Below are 5,908 nucleotides of genomic sequence, written 5' to 3' on the forward strand. Positions count from 1 at the left end.
AGCCATCATCAATGCCACCATCGATGCTACCATCGAAATCATAATCGATGCTACTCTCAGTGCCATCTTCGATAACTCTTTCGACGCTATCTTCAACGCCACTGCCAATGCCGCCGTCCGCGGCAATGCCGATGCTACTGTCAATTCCACCGTCCAAGCCACCGTCGATAGCGTCCATGGCACTATCGATCCTACCGTCAATTCTACCGTCAATACCACCGTCGATAGCACCGTCAATACTACTGTAAATTCCACCGTCAATACCACCGTCGATAGCGTCCATGGCGCTATCGATCCTACTGTCAATTCTACCGTCAATACCACCGTCGATAGCACCGTCAATACTACTGTAAATTCCACCGTCAATGCCACCGTCGATAGCGTCCATGGCACTATCGATCCTACTGTCAATTCTACCGTCAATGCCACCGTCGATAGCACTGTCAATGCTATTGACGATTCTACCGTCGATGGCACTTTCGATGTCAATGTGGGTAACGGGGCAATCGTGGATGGCAACAACCCGGCAAAGGAGGAATGTGCGGAAATTCACCTGGCAGGTGAGCCGCACACAGCAACAGATTACAAGAAGAAGCCATGCAGAGGGCGATTTGCCACTGCATGGCGACGTTTCAAGCGAATGGTGTCGCGCTTGTGCTGTTGCTGTGTGCATTGAGAAGGTGAGCCAGGTGAGGCAATGTTTTTATATTTTATTTTAAATAATAATAGTCTCAATAATCTTGTATAATCTTGTAAAATATTTTATTCTCTGCAGGATTTTAAGAAAAACAACCAACTACTTAGTAAATTCAACAACCAAGCCAACACTTTAGGGAGTCATCTATTCGAAAAATTCACACCTCATCACGATATAACTCCTGAACCAAGTCACTTTAATGAGATCACAAAATTCCCAAGTAACCCGTTATCAATATTATTTTCTATCAAATATACATCACCCAACAAAATAAAAAATTTGATACAAAAGCTAAAAATCAAATAATCATCCGATCATAATCAAATAACAATTACTCCACAACCCATCCGATCCATCAAATTCATGCCAATAAAGCATAAGCAGAGACAAACCAATAAAAAAGAACTAAGTGAAAAACCGGCTATGATTCCAGTTATACAAAAACCCTAATTCTCCAATACCCCAAATATCATTACTTTACAACTGACGACGACAAAAACAAGAAGAAAGAATACCGCAGCTACACATTAAATCGAATAAAAAGAAAAAACTGAAGAGGTATAAATACAATATAACACATAATATTAATAACATTTCATAGAATACGTTTACACGATTATTTCAACACTTTAACTATTTGAAATAATCAAGTATATACATTTTAAAACGTAATTTAACAAGCAATTTATTTCGTTTCTGATTTTTGATTTTATTAAATATACTTTAGAGCCGTATTTTCAAACATTTATATTTTGTACACTATTTAAAAAGTGTCCAGTAATGATACATATTTTTTTCAAATGCGAAACAATCTTAATCAGTGTAAATTATTACTCTAGTACTGTAGTACCTACTTCTTTTTTTACCCACTGTTTAGTGTTAGTAAAATATAGAATTATAATTTGGTGAATAGAACAATAATTGTATATACTAAAATATAACATTCAATGTACCAATATAAAACAATATATTTTGCACAAAATAATGAAAAATAATTAAAATAATTGTGAAATAAATAATTAAATGAATTTCAGAAATCCGTGTGATCCGAAATTTGATCTTCTGGAGTCATTGCGTGAATCTCTAGATCTGTAAGTAAATTTTAGTCTAGCTTGTAAAAATAATTATGGCTAGATTTTTAATGATATTAAATTTCTAAAAGCACCTTTTATTTTTATTTTTAAATCTTTTTTTTACTTAAAATCAAACTACATAATTAATATTTTCATGTTTTAAAATACTTAGAAAATAGTCTGAACTTTCAATTATTTTAAACTTAAGATGCTAACATTTACAATATCGATGCTGAATATATTTTAATGCTACTTATAATATAGATTATAAATACGGGATAATAAATCACGCATTTCGTCCGCGTTGACGATTTGGGAGTTCCCATCTCGTTGTGAGGTATAACGTGCCTACTTGGACGAGTGTTCTCGAGTCATCAAAGGATTTTGTCTGTGTACGTATGCGTACGCGATTCAAGTGGTGACGGAGAAGAAGAAGAAGAGGTAGAAAGATCGCGCGCGTCCGTCGTGTGTTGCCGTCGTCACGGTGTGTGGTCCACGCAGAACACCCCCCGAAGAGATCTCGTGGTATAATTATAACGATCATTATTAATATCGTTATTATTGAAGAACGATTAAGACCAAGCTACTGGGCAAATGCGACTTAATAACTTTAAATATACCAATACAAATAACTATATGAATTATGAGCCAGAATTGAACGATATATTTTTTTTTTTATTGTATAAAAACGAATATACCGAGGAACTATAGTATTTGTATATTATCTATTATATTATAAATTTTTACAGGTATGGTATCATAATGCATTTAAATACCAAAAAAATAAAAATAAAAATAAAAATCGTGTTTGCATTAATTCTTTGTATACAACAAATAAGACTTTTTAAGAATTAAACCGGGATGAAAAAAATGCATATAAGTTTTCGGTGCAATGTAAAACCTCGAAAGAATATTTTGTCGGATGAAATATCCTATAAACAATACAGCTCCAATAGAAAATTTACTCGAAAATGTCTCAGTTAAACAATACAACGTTAGCATAGTATTGAATTTTAGAAAAAAAAAATAAAAATGAATAATCATCAAATTGAAAACGAGTTATAAATAAAATAAAAGTTTTGACTGCAGAGGAGTTTGAATAAAATATTAGTATGAATTTATCAACGTTTATAATGATATATTTATCTAACGATATACAAGAATGTCTTAAGTACTTGTGTACACTCATTATGTTTATTTATCGGGGTTTTATTAACTTTAATTTTGAAAATATCAGTGGTATAAAAATAATCGTCATTTCTAGACCGTAAATTATTATTTTCGCCAGTGTGTAGTGCGCGTACACATCACTGTATAATTTCGCATTTACAACGGACTATGAAGAAAAGCAATTTATAGGTAATAATGTTGTATTATCCACAATCCGTATACCGACGTGACGGCCGTTCGCTCGTCGCGTACAAAGCATGATATTATATTATTATTATTATTATTACTTATTATTACTTATTACACCCATATGCCGCGATTAGCAGCCGGTTGTGAACTCGCATCGGATTATAAATACTACAGTTTATAGTTGTATGTTTAACACGTCTCGGATATACCTATATTTATATATAAAAGCACACGCACACACACACACACACACACCACCGTTATCTCTGGTACATCGAAAATGCAAAATCAATCCCCACCCCTCCCCGGAAGAGATCGGCGTATCGGCCAGGTCGTGGTAGGCGCGCGAATGGCATAATACGGTCTGTTGTCCGCCCCAACAGGCCAGCGATTTATATTATTATAATATTAAAGGCGTGCGGGGTCGTCTCGTCGGGGCGTAGTCTGCTCGGCCGGTGACGACGATGGGAAACGAAGTAAATAAATAAAATCAGACCGTGCGGCGTTTTATCCCGTGTCGCGCGTGGGCATTACGTCGTACTTGCGGCAGCGTCGCGAATGCCGACCGGCGGCGTGTGCGCATTATCATAATGCGGTTTGACGAACGAGCGATACGGAAATCGGAAAGACAAAAACAACGTGTACGTAGGTAAGTGCAAATAAAACCGAAACAATACACGCCAACGACTGCAAAACGTGTACCGTCGCCGCGCGTATAGTGTTCACTCGTCTTTTTACGACGATTTCCGGTCGTTCGGAGACGCGATTATAGAAAACAAAAAACAATTGTAATAATAAAACATAAAAAAAAAAAAAAACCATCGAAATATTTCTCGTACGTTTCCCGAACTCACGGATCTTATCGTACGTACCTTTGAACTGTTCAATATTTCAATATTAGTATTGAGCAACAGTGGATCTAACCGTTAAGCGACGACGAAGATTTAGAGAAAAATAAGAATTCGCGACCTGAAAACAATAATTGTACAAGGCGTATCACAGAAAAAAAACGATTACTGTTAGACAAGCCCGATATAGCCATTATTATCCATGTAACTAGGAATAGAGGTGCGACAATAATGAATGCAAACGTACAACTGACATAAATCAATACGCGAGACTATTGTTACAGTATCGGTAACCTTGCCCAGATAGATTAAATGCGTAATAATTATAATAATTATCGATTACAAAAACTAGAGTCATACTAATACTTTTATATTTTTTTAACCTAGCGCAAAAAAAAATTAAATTATTGAGAGATGTAAAAAATGTAAACATTATAAATATGTACCTGTAATGTAATAAATCTATTCATATATTTATGTGTATATAATTAATAATAATAAATAAAGATTACGTTTAATATAATGCTAATAATTATATGAAGTTTTGATTTATTATAATAGGTTACTGTGTATATTTTTCTGTATGAATTTATTTTAATTTATTTTTTGAGTATTATCTTGACATTGTTTCTTTTTATTAGTACACATTGATATAAATTGTATAAGTAAAATTAAATATTTATTTTTAATTAACAAAAAACTTATTTTTGTTTAAGATAATCAACGAAGAGATAATATTTCACATTAATTTAGCTTATTTAGTGAAATTTTCATTTATTATATTAATTAATTACTTTATTATTATTATCGTATGTACCTACACAATAGAATCTTTTGGACCAGTAGTAAAAAATTCCACGAAAAATGGTTTATTTTCATTTCATATTCTTTTCAAAATAAAATAAAAATTAGTAGGAAGAGTTAACCATAAATTAAATATTCCTAAATTTTCACTTTGTAAATTTCAGTTTACGACGAAATAACTGCAACTTTCCGAGAGTTAAGTGGAAAAAACTTAAAATTTGCCAATCTAAATTTTTCTAAGTTTTTCTTTAAATTTTCGCGAGATTTTTTAAGAACTAATAAGAATTTACTTCAAATTATGTTTTATATTATCGAGAACCGATTGTATTATACTGCTGCAAATGCAATTTTAAGATAACTAAAACTTTCAATATTATATTAGTAATACAATTATATTATGCATTATAATACAAACATTTTTATGTCCAGATGAAATAATCACACCCAAATATCGTTACTAGAGTCGAGCCTTCTTGAGCCGGAAAACGTATCGCTATTATTGTCGAGAACAAACACTAAACCCACGCAGAACACAGAATGAAAACGCAGTGTTTACTTTGCCCGTGGTCACAGCAAGACCATAAATCGCAAACGCATCGGTATAATAAACAAGGGCGGACAATGACGATATCCGGCGGCAGCGTCATCGGTCCGTTTCCGGTGTGCGCGTGTGTCTCTGCAGAGAAACGAAATACAATATGGTAAATTCTAAATAATAATTATAACAACAACATCGTAGTTCCAAGTAACTTTATTATAATCAGCTGTCTAAAGCAATTTTCGTTGCGTTTATTGCTTTTTTACAATATTTGTAAAAAAAAAAAAAAATAAAAAAAATACCAATTCATTCGATTACGTTTCCAACCAGTATCGTTTTTCCTGAGCAATGACTCCTATCGATCGTAAACTTTTCGATAAAATAAGTATTTACTGTTGAAAGAACCAGACTTTATGTAATATAACATTATATACTGTTGACAAATATTATGATTAAAATTTAGTACTAAATTATGCACTGGTATTATACCTATAATCTGTATAAACGAAACTATAATATCAATCATAAAATAGCTATGAGGGATTTAAAAACGAGGCTGTTTTTTATCCGTTACACTAAAAAGATTTTA

Source organism: Melanaphis sacchari, unplaced genomic scaffold (genome assembly GCF_002803265.2).
Source record: "Melanaphis sacchari strain LSU unplaced genomic scaffold, SCAv2.0 Contig103_pilon_pilon, whole genome shotgun sequence".
NCBI classification, from domain to species: Eukaryota; Metazoa; Arthropoda; class Insecta; order Hemiptera; family Aphididae; genus Melanaphis; species Melanaphis sacchari.